The 11,133-nt window shown below is 38.9% G+C and overlaps 1 pseudogene; it reads right to left on the bottom strand.

Annotated features, from left to right (window-relative positions):
- Positions 1-9,875: 9,875 nt before the first annotated feature.
- On the bottom strand, positions 9,876-10,834 carry LOC138164141 (olfactory receptor 6C2-like; annotated as a pseudogene).
- Positions 10,835-11,133: the final 299 nt, after the last annotated feature.

Here is an 11,133-nt window from a genome sequence, read left to right as displayed (position 1 = left end):
ATGGTTTATTAGTACTTATATGATTAATTATTTATGATTCATTAATTATTATTAAATGTTTGATTTGTATAGCTATTTTATATACCTATATACCTGGAGTCATGAAAAAAATTCTTGGATGAAAAGGGGTAATAAATGGAAAAAGTTTAAGACCCACCTGGTCTAAAGGGAAAGACTGGGACTAAGAGCCAGACCTGGTTTTGCCAATAACTAACTGTCTGACTATTTAATATTTCTTTATAAATCAAATTTAATTCAGAAATTTAACAGAAAACTTTATTGGGTACCTAGTATATGATACCATATGGAAGTCACTGTGCCAGATACTGAGCATATAAAAATGAATGTTATTTTCTGTGTATACAATATGCATTTATACATGCATATGTGTATAAGTGCTATGTATGCATGTGTATATATAGTCCTTTGGCAAATTTCAAGTGCTATACAAATGAATTTTTATTAACATACACACATTTTGTAAAGATAGAACGGGCTCTGCTCTCAGCTTTAACATAAGCAAAAGCCTTAAGTAGATTATTTGATACTTGCAGAATTGGATTCTCTTTCACCTGAAAAAATGGGCATATTCCAATTTACCCTCTCTGATTCAAATACACCACCTTAGGAACTACAGAAGCGTTAAAACTTCCCTTGTCAGTCACTTTGTCTCTTAATTCTTTTCAGGTTTAGTCACCTGACAAATTCAAGGGAGACGACTCCCACATACATACTTCAATAGATATAGTTTTAGAAGATTCAGAATATAATCACAGGATTTTAATAAGATATAACCTAAGTAGAGGTCATGTAAATGTACTGTCCTAATCCCTTATGAGGTGTGATCACATCTCTAATTAAGTCAAAAAGGGAATCAGGAAATTTGCTAAACAGACAAATTAATCATCCCTCTGGAGGTTTTCAATAATTACTTCAACCTTAAGAACTACTTGTGAAGGAAATTTCCTATGGAGAGAAGACATATATCTTTTCACCTGTCAACCATGTTATACTAAAACAGAGTTACTGGACTAGTAAAAACAAACAAACAAATAAAGAAAAAATACCTTATCTAGTGGAGAACAAAGCCGCACAAATGCCAGCTAGATCTGGATTGAGAAAAAAAAAAACATCACTTGAGGTTGAAATGGGACTTCTGGCAGCAACGAAGAGAGCCTGCTGTGAAAAGGAATGTACTTGGAAACCATGTTGAGTAATCTGCCAGGCAGAAATCCTGCAGCCAAGGAGAGTCCTGTAAGGATTCCATGGGGACAGGAAGGTCTTACAGACCCTGAAGTACCAGGCATGTTGAGTTACCTTTGCCACAGATGTATCATACATTTGTGTCTTACTACCATTGAACTCTAAGTTTGAGTCCACTATTTCCATTGAAGTCATGTGTATTTGTAGGACAATGCATTCTAGGTTTATGGAATGTGGGGGAGATATATATTGTAGGGTATTTATTCCTATTCATTCTTCATAAATGCTTTTACTATGAGACAAAATGTATGTCTACTGGCTAATTGTTAATGGGAAGTACACCAGGAAAGACTCTTGAAATGTCATATTTGGAGTACAGAGAAACAGTTTTACCCCTTTAACCTGAAAGGAGAAGCTATCCTCTGAGAAACCATTGCATTGAGTGAGTGCTGTTTACACACAGAAAGAAACACACACACTCACTTAGCCTCACTGCTAAGCAATGAAGCATCAGGTTTGGAATCAGGAAGACTTGAGTTCAAATCTAGCCTGAGACTCTTACTAGTGTGACCCTGGGCAAATCACTTAACCTCTGTTTTCCTGTTTCTTCATCTATAAAACCAGGTAATGAGGGCGCCTACCTCCCAGGGTTGTTTTGAGGATCAAAGGAGCACTTAGCACAGTGCCTAGCGCACAATAAGTACTATATAAAAGTTCATCATCATCATCATTTCCTCCTCTTCTGAGCTAGCATGTCTAGTAATTTTAGACAATTTTAGCTTGCTACTTTCAAGCTATGCCAACTCACCTGACACAATGTGTTTCTCTTGTTGACATATGTTTCCTTAGCAAGAGTTAGATTCTCACAAAGATATACTGAACTCCTTTTCTGAGGCTTGATTAACCACTAATTAATAATCCTGAATCTGCAATTCTCCTAATTGTGGCAGAGAATACTGCGCTTGATATTTTGCTGAAAGGCTTTTTTATAATTCAATTCTGAACAAGGGTCTAAAGAATTTCTGGAAATGTTTCCATTCACCTTGAATGACACCTTTTTTATGTTGACATTTTTCTATTTCCACGCAGTTATTAGTATCTAAGTAACAAAAGTAACAACAAATCTCAGATAAACACACTGCTGTTTTGTTTTAGTTTCAAAAAAAGTTAGAAGCATCTAAAGAATTTTATCATAGTCACATATATTTAATATTTATAATGAATTTTCTTCCCAAGGAAATTTGTTTTGTTTCCAATTGTCTAGACTTCTAAGCACTTACTATATTCAAAAGCATTGACCTGACTTGTGTTTATTCTGTTAATATATCCATCAATCTGTATTTATTTAGGATCTGTCTACTATGTGTCTGGCACTGTAGTAAGCCCCAGATGACAAAAACACACACAAAAAAACTGTCAGCCTTTAAGGAGCTTACATTATAAGGAAGGGGAGGGGGAGAAAGGAAAGGATAAGAGAGAGAGAGAGAGAGAGAGAGAGAGAGAGAGAGAGAGAGAGAGATGAGAAAAAAGAATGATAGAATTCACTACACATGCAAACATGTAAACACACACATTATAAATTCAGCAGCCCTGTGAGTCACAATAGCTCCTAGGGCATGGGTCCTGCTTCCAGACCAGTTTTCAAAGGCATCATCAGGAGAAGCAACTCCTGTGCAAAAGAGGCTAGTTTTCCCCACTGACCACCAACCGTCACTCACGGGGTAGGTTGTCAGCATTATTGAATGAGTGAAGAACAGATTAGAAACTGAGTTCAAATCCCACCTCAAATATTTACTATCCATGTGATCTTCAGCAAATCACTATTGTGCTTAGAATACAGGTTACACCATGCCAGGGGGTGGAGTCAAGATGGCAGAGTAGAAACAGGACTTCTGTGGGGCTCTGGCTTCCACCTTCCCCAATTCATGTAAAAGGGGACTCTGAACAAACTTTGGAGCTACAGAACTCACAAAATGACACAGAGAAGCTAAACTTCCACTAAGGATAGCCCGGCAGGCTGGCAGCAAGCAGCCAGCACAGTGCTTTCTGGGAGCCAAGCCCAGCCCTGCGCAAACTGGAGGTTTTAGCCCCAGGGAAGGCCTGACCAACCACTGACTGGAGGGACTCCAGATCACTAGCAGCTGTGGTGGTTTCCAGAATTATCAACACATAGATGCTAAGGACAAAGTGAGAGGTCAGTGCAGTGTGGACTTTGGGATCCAGTAGTTGGGAGTGCAGTCAGCCTTTGCCCCCACAGCAAGAAGCTGCTGAAGCACCAGGGCCATGAAGCCACCACCACGTGGCAGCTTCAGCTCCTGGCTTGCAGAGTGTAGGGGGACCAAGCAACCAGTCTGAGGGGTAATCACCTTGCTTTAACCTGCTTGGATATGGATTGCAGTCTAAGGTGGAGGTCCTGGGATGCATGACCAGTGTGCCAGAGCATGTGAAGGCTTCAGAGAGGGCACCCAACTAATACCTTTGGCAGCTGAAAAAACCCCAGCATTTGGGACAAAGCTCCCCTGTCTGTTGGCAGAGTCCTACTGTGACAAAAAGCCCAGGGGTCAAGTGATTGAATGGTGACATGAGCAGGCAAAGAAAGCAAAATAAACAGAGCAACCCAACTTTACACTCCTATTTTGGAAACAAAAAGAATCAAATCATGAAACAGGAGAAAGACAGTGAAGTCAGAATTCCAGCACCAAAAGCTTCAAAGGAAAATATGAGCTGGTTACAGGCCTTAGAGGACCTTAAGAAGAAAATAGGAGAAGTGGAGGAAAAATTGGGAAGAGTTGGAGAACGATGCAAGAAAATTATAAAATGGGAGTCAACAGCCTGACTGAGGAAAATAACACCTTAAAAAAATAAACTAACTCAAATGGCAAAAGAGGCTCAAAAAGGCAATGAGAATAAGAATTCCTTAAAAAGATGAATTTGCCAGATGGAAAAAGAATCTCAAAATCTCACTGAGGAGAATCATTCCTTCAGATTAGATTGGAGCAAATGGAAGCTAGTGACTTTATGAGAAATCAAGATGCTGTTAAACAGATCTAAACAAATGAAAGAATAGAAAGCAATGTGAAATATCTCAATGGGAAAAACCACTGACCTGGAAAATATATCCAAGGGAGATAATTAAAAATTGTTGGACTACCTGAAAGCCATGATCAAAAAAAGAACCTAGAAATCATCCTCCAAGAAATTCTCAAGGAAAACTGCCCTTATGTTTTAGAACCAGAGGGCAAAATAGAGGTTGAAAGAATCCACCGATCACCTCCTGAAAAAGATTCCCCCCCCCTGAAAAAAAACTCCTAGGAATATTATATCCAGGTTCCAAAATTCCCAGATCAAGGAGAGAATATTATAAGCAGCCAGGAAGAAACAATTTGAATATTGTGGAAACACAATCAAGATAACACAGGATCTGGCAGCTTCTACACTGAGGGATTAAAGGGATTGGAATATGATATGCCAGAGGTCAGAGGAGCTGGGATTAAAACCAAGAATCACCTACCCAGCAAAACTGAGTATCATGTTTCAAGGGAAAATAGGGTCATTCAGTGGAGTCGAGTGTTTCAAACATTCTTGATGAAAAAACCAGAGTTGAATAGAAAATTTGACATTATATATATATATATGTATGTATGTATGTATATATATGTACACATATATACACACACATAGGAGGGTATATGGGCATGTGAATACATTATGTGAATGTGTATATATATGTGTACAGTTATACATAGATAAAGGGCACAGAACCAATTTAATAGGAAGGGATAATACTTAAAAGGTGAAATTAAGAGGTGAGAGAGGAATAGAATGAGAGGAGATGGAGAGAGACAGAATGGGGTAAACTATCTCATATAGAAGAGGCAAGAGAAAATGGTTACAATGGAGGGGAAGAATAGGAAGGCAAAAGGGAGTGGGTCAACCTTATTCTCATTGAATTTGGCTTGAGGAGAGAATGACATACACACTAAATAGGGCATCTCACCCTCTAGGAGAGTGGGGGGAAGGGGATGAGAGGGAGAATGATGGAAGCAAGGGCAGGCTGGAGGGGGGAGGGAAGTTGAAAGCCCCCACTTTTGAAAATGGACAAGATCAAAGTAGAGAATAGAACAAGTGGGAGGTGGGATATGAGGGAGGGAAATATAGTCAGTCCTCTACAATATATCCACTATGGAAATGTTTTACATAACTACACATGGACAACCTATATTGAATTGCTTATCTTCCCAGTAAGGATGTGTGACAAGGGAGGAAGGGAATAAATCTGGAATTCAAAGCTTTAAAATCAAATGTTTTATATATACTATTATTAATATTATTTTCCATGTTACTGGGAAATAAAATATACAGGCACTGGGGCATAGAGATCCACTGTGCCCTACTGGAAAGTTGGAGAGGTTATGGGAGAAGATATGGGAGAGAGCAGATTGGAGGAGGGCCTATCCAGTGGGATTGCTATTGTGAGGTGGTGGATAGGGAGAAAACGGGGAGAAAATTTGTAACTCAAAATCTTGCAGAAATGAATGATGTAAACTAGAAGTTAATAAAGCATTTGATTAAAAAGGAGCAAATTTAAAGATCAAAGAAAACCTTAGTGGTAATGAATGGCTATCATATGGAAGCATTCTTCCTCTTTAAAAGAAAGAAACTGGGAGAGAATTTGACTGAGCATCAACACAGGGGCTTCTCTAAGTAGACAAAGACCTTTCCTCCCTTTTATTCTCTTGGTGACATAAGCAGAAAATCCAAAAAAGAAGAAGATTCTAACCACTAACAGATATAAAGCTTAGTCAGCATTTTGAAAGTATCCTCCATCTGCCCCTGTCACTATCTTGGTCACTCCAAGTCCTCAGGATTTCCCAACTCTCTTCACATATTTCTCTCTAGACAGAGATTTAAAAGCTTCTGCTACAGTGGAAATTTCTGCCCTTCAGTACTGATCCTCTGATAGCTTGGTCTATTAACTTGTTGGAAAGAAAGACAACTTTGAGGGGTAAAACCAAGATGGTGGAGGAAAGTCTAAGACTCACTTGAGCTCTTCCCCAAACTCCTACAAATACGTTTAAATAATGACTTTAAACAAATTCTAGAGCAGTAGAACCCACAAAATGACAGTGTGAAACAAATTCCCAGCCCAAGACAATTTGGAAGATTGCCAGGAATGATCTGTTGCAGCAGGATAAGGGAAAAGTGTAGTCCAGCTCTGTGCCAGTGTAGACGTGATCCCAGCAAACCAGGAGCAGGTCTCAGCATAACTGAATCACTGGAAGCAGTGCCAGTTTCCAGACATCTCAGCCCAGAGATGCCAAAAACAAGTTAGAAGGTCAACAGGAAAGGGTGAGAGTGGAGTACAATCAAAAACAAAGCTACGCTAGCACAGCCCCAGTCCCAGCCCCAGGAAATGAGGAGACCTTTGGAGTGACTAAAGCATCTGCTTCTGGAGCCCTCAGCCCACAGACACTAAGGAGGTCAGAAGGAAATTACAGGGGTCTTTTTGCAAGCACTGAGGCAGGATTCTGTAGCTTTGCCCAAACTCAGATCCTAAACACATTCCTGGGTGCCAAGCACAGGGTAAGGAGGAGCATTAGCATAGCAGAGCTTCTGGCCACTTTGAAGGGTGTATCCAGGGCAGAAAAGAGTGCTTGTGGCCATTCATAGACCAGAGCATAGGCCAGCAGAAGAGTAAACAACTTAGTAAAGAAGTAAACTTAGTAAGAAGTAAACTTCTTAGATCACAACACCTTGGAAGAACCTCATTTACAGGTCCCTAAAATATCTCTGAAAACAGTTGCACAAAAGCCCTGAAGCTTGGGACAATCTGCCATCTACTGTGGAAACACAATCCTACTTTACCAAAGTGTTAAAAGTCAAGTAAAAGGCTAGGGAAATGAGAAAAAATGGAGAAAAACTCTGACTAAGAAAGTGGTGAGAAGGTAGATCAAAGCAAATGCTCAGAAGAAGCCAACAAAGTCAAAGTTCCTATATCTAAAGCCTCCAAGAAAAATATGAATTGGTCTGAGGCCATGAAAGAGCTGAGAAAGGATTTTGAAAATAAACTAAGAGAGGTAGAGGAAAAATTGGGAAGAGAAATTAGAGTGACACAAGAAAACCATGAAAAACAAGTCAAGTATCCTATGTAGGTTATACATATGTAGTCATGCAAAATATTTCTTTTATAGTCATGTTGTAAAAGAAAACAAACCAGAAAAAAACCTCGAGAAAAATAAAGTAACAAAAAAAACAAGCTTCAGTTTGTATTCAGACAGCAGGGTTCTCTCTCTGGAGATGAAAAGCATTGTCATCATAAGTCATTCAGAATTTCCTTGGATTTTATTGGTGAGAATCGCTAAGTCATTCACAGCTAATCACCTTACAATATTGCTGTTACCTTCTGCACAGTACACTTCACTTTGCATTGGCTCATGTAAGTCTTTCCAGTGTTTTCTGAGAACACCCTCCTCATCATTTCTTACAGTACAATATTATTCCATCATAAACACCTACCACAATTTGTTGAGCCATTCCCCAATTGATTGGCATCTCCTCAATTTCTAATTCATTGTCCCCAGAAAAGAGCTACTACAAAAATTTTTATACATAGAGGTCCTTTTCCTTTTGGTTTTCTATCTCTTTTGGGATACAGACCTAGTAGTGGTATTGCTAAGTCAACGGGTATGCATGGTTTAATAGCCCTTTGACAAAGATACTGGAAAGGTTTGCCATTTCCTTCTCCAGCTCATTTAAGCAAGGATGTCCATCACCACCTGGAGAACAAGACACAAGATGGTCCAAATGAGGGCCATTAGCAGATGGGGCATAGTGCACTTTCCATCTCATCACTGCACAACAAAAAGAGCCAACTTAACCAGGCTGGAAAGAGTCACATCTAAGAAGCAGGCCAGAAGACAGCAGAACACAGGCCAGATGTACATTGGTCATAGTAAAGATAGGGTCCGGCATCTAGTCACAGTCAAAATGGAATTATTTTCTAACAGTAAGGAGCAGAGCTAGGCAAGAAATTGGAAAATTAGGTGAACAAACAAGGTCAGAAAGTAAATTTGAACCCTGAAAGAGACTTAAAGAGATCTTTCCTGACATTATTTTTTCTTATGGGGGTACACAAAGAGTCAATCCATTGGGACCCTTTAAATCCCATTCTACAGGCAAGTGTTTGAAATGTTAGCCTCATCTCTCCTACAATTCAATCCAAGAAGGAAATAAAGGATCTATTTAGTTGGTTTATTAGGTAGTAGATGTAAAGAATACCGGAAAGGGAAGGAGGAATATATACATATATAGATGTATGTAGGTATATGTATATATATATATATACATATATATGTATATGTATACACACACTCTAAATGTTATAAGTATTCTTAAAACTCATTACTGAGGTAATTTAAAAGAAAGGTTGTTGCTGAGTTGTATATGATGGGGTAATTCTAAAAAGCAAAATTGGGTAGGAAAAGGTAAAAGGGAACAATTATGTTACAAAAATAGTACCTAAAAGGGAAGAACCAATAGAGGGGAAGCAGGTAGGGGTGAAGGTCTGGTAATGTTGGAATGTTACTCACATCTGGGTGGAAGAGGAAACTGCATGTCCATCTGAAAGAGAGTATGCAGAAAGGTGAAAAACCTGAGGGACGGATTTTATAGGGGTATATATATTGAGATTTGGGAAGTGGGGGAGGGACTTTTGAAGGGGTAGTTTCTATGGGAAGTGAAAGGGGGGAATAAAGTAATGGGATAGTGTAAAAAGAGAGATTGGGAAAGAAAATAGCATGTAAAAATAAAATGGAGGGAAATTCACAAATAGCGATTGTCACGTTAAATGGGAATGGGAAATTTTATAGCAGCTCTCACTGTGACGGCAAAGCGCTGGAAACTGCAGGGATCCCCATCAACTGGGGTGTGAACAAGTTGTACCTTATGGTTGTGATGGAATACCACAAGGGTGGTAGAAAGGCATGGGAAGACTTGGAGGAAGTGGCAAAAAGCACAGTGAGTAGAACCAAGAGAATGTTGTATACAGTAACTGTGATACTATATGGGGAATGACTTTGAGTAATTTTGACTCTCATAAATGCACAATTTAAAAATAAAGAACATATGAAGAAAAACACTATCTGCATCCAGAGGAAAAACTGATAAATATAAGTCTGTATAGAATAAATACATCTATCAATATAACTGTGTGTGTTTATGTATGTGACATAATATATATTTATCTAATGCTGGTCATTTCTAGGGTAGGATGGGAGAGAAGGAAGAAAAGAAGGGGAAAAAGAAATTTACATGGTAACTTTATTATATATTTAAAGGGAATAGCAAGTTGTACATAAATAGATCTGTAGTCTCCTGTACAATTATCTTATAATTATACTGTGCTCTGAAAATGTTGTCTTATTCAATAAGTTAAAAATAAAATAATTTTAATGAGCAATTTACAGCATTACAGAGTTGACAGACTCTGAGAGATTTAAATTACTTCCATACCTCTACATCTAGTATGTTAGAAACAAGAATGGAGCCTAGGGGTTCCTGACTCCAGGAAAAGTCCTCTCTCCTGGATGCCACCCTGTGTATCTAAAACCATTAGGAAAAGAAAAAGAAAGTATTGAACTAATGACAGATAATTAAATGTTACTCATGGCCTCTTAGTTCTTTAATGAGAATGTGATCCATTTCACTGAATCCTCAAAAGCTTGTATTACTTGCTTATTCCGCAAACTATATATAAAAGGGTTTACACTGGGGAACACAGAAACTGTGAGCATGGCTGCCACCTTATTGAGAGTCACTCCATCATTAGTGGACAGTTTGGGATATTGAAAGATGCAGGTTCCATAAGTCATAGAGACAACAATGATGTGGGAAGAACAGGTGGAAAAGGCCTTTTTCCTTTGCTGTACTGATGGGAATCTCAGAATTGTGCTGATGATGTATCCATAGGACAGGAGCACGAAGAGTAAAGTGATAATGAGTGAAAACACAGCACAGAAGAGAACCATTATTTCTATGAGTTTTGTGTCTGAGCACATACATTCCCATTACAGCACACAATCTCCAGCAGGGGAAATGCATCACAGCCAAAATGGTCAATGACGTTAGAGTCACAGAATTCCAATTGGAGGCCCAGGCTAAGTGGTGGGAGGATGATCATCAGTGCAGTCAGCCAACAACCCAAGAGGAGCTGGTTACAGATTTCTGTTGTTCGTGATGCTTGTGTGATGCAAGGGTTTGCAGATGGCCACATAGCGGTCATAGGGCATGATGGCCAAAAGGAAAAAGTCTGTTACCCCAAGAAAGATGACCAAAAATATTTGGGTGAAGCAAGCATTGTGGGAAATGGTGTCGTCCCCAGTTGACATGCTGTAGAGGTATCTAGGTGTGTAAGTATTTGTGTCTGAGAACTTAAGAAGGAAAAATTTCAAAGGAAAAAATACATGGGAGTCTTAAGGTGGGGATCCATCAAGGTGAGGGTAATGATGGTGAGATTACCAATTACAATCAGCATACAGGTGAGAAACAGAAAAATTAAAATCAGTATCTGCAGCTGTGGGTCATCTGTCAGTCCCCATAGGATGAATAATGTTATATCTGTGTGGTTTTGCATCTCTGACTTTTGACATCTGGTTGTCAAGTATGTAGCAGAAACTGAAACAGGACTAGAGGGTGACAAATTAGTAAAGTGAGTAAAGAAGAAAAAGGAAGCTAGTGGCTCACATACATTTTTTAATAATATTGGCATTGCTCTTCAGAGTTCTATACCAGGAGAAAGGCAAGGTTCTTTTGTTTTCCAGAGTCACACAATCTCAGTATTGGAAGGATGCCTTGAGTTTATCTATTTGAAGTCACACCTGAACATGAATTCTTACTGGAGTGTCTCTGACATTTGTTTATCTACCCTTCTCT

Source organism: Petaurus breviceps, unplaced genomic scaffold, assembly GCF_028583685.1.
Source record: "Petaurus breviceps papuanus isolate PSGF00001 unplaced genomic scaffold, PetGlider_PUasm1.0 189, whole genome shotgun sequence".
In the NCBI taxonomy this organism is placed as follows: domain Eukaryota; kingdom Metazoa; phylum Chordata; class Mammalia; order Diprotodontia; family Petauridae; genus Petaurus; species Petaurus breviceps.
This window is presented reverse-complemented; position numbering and strand designations above follow the sequence as displayed.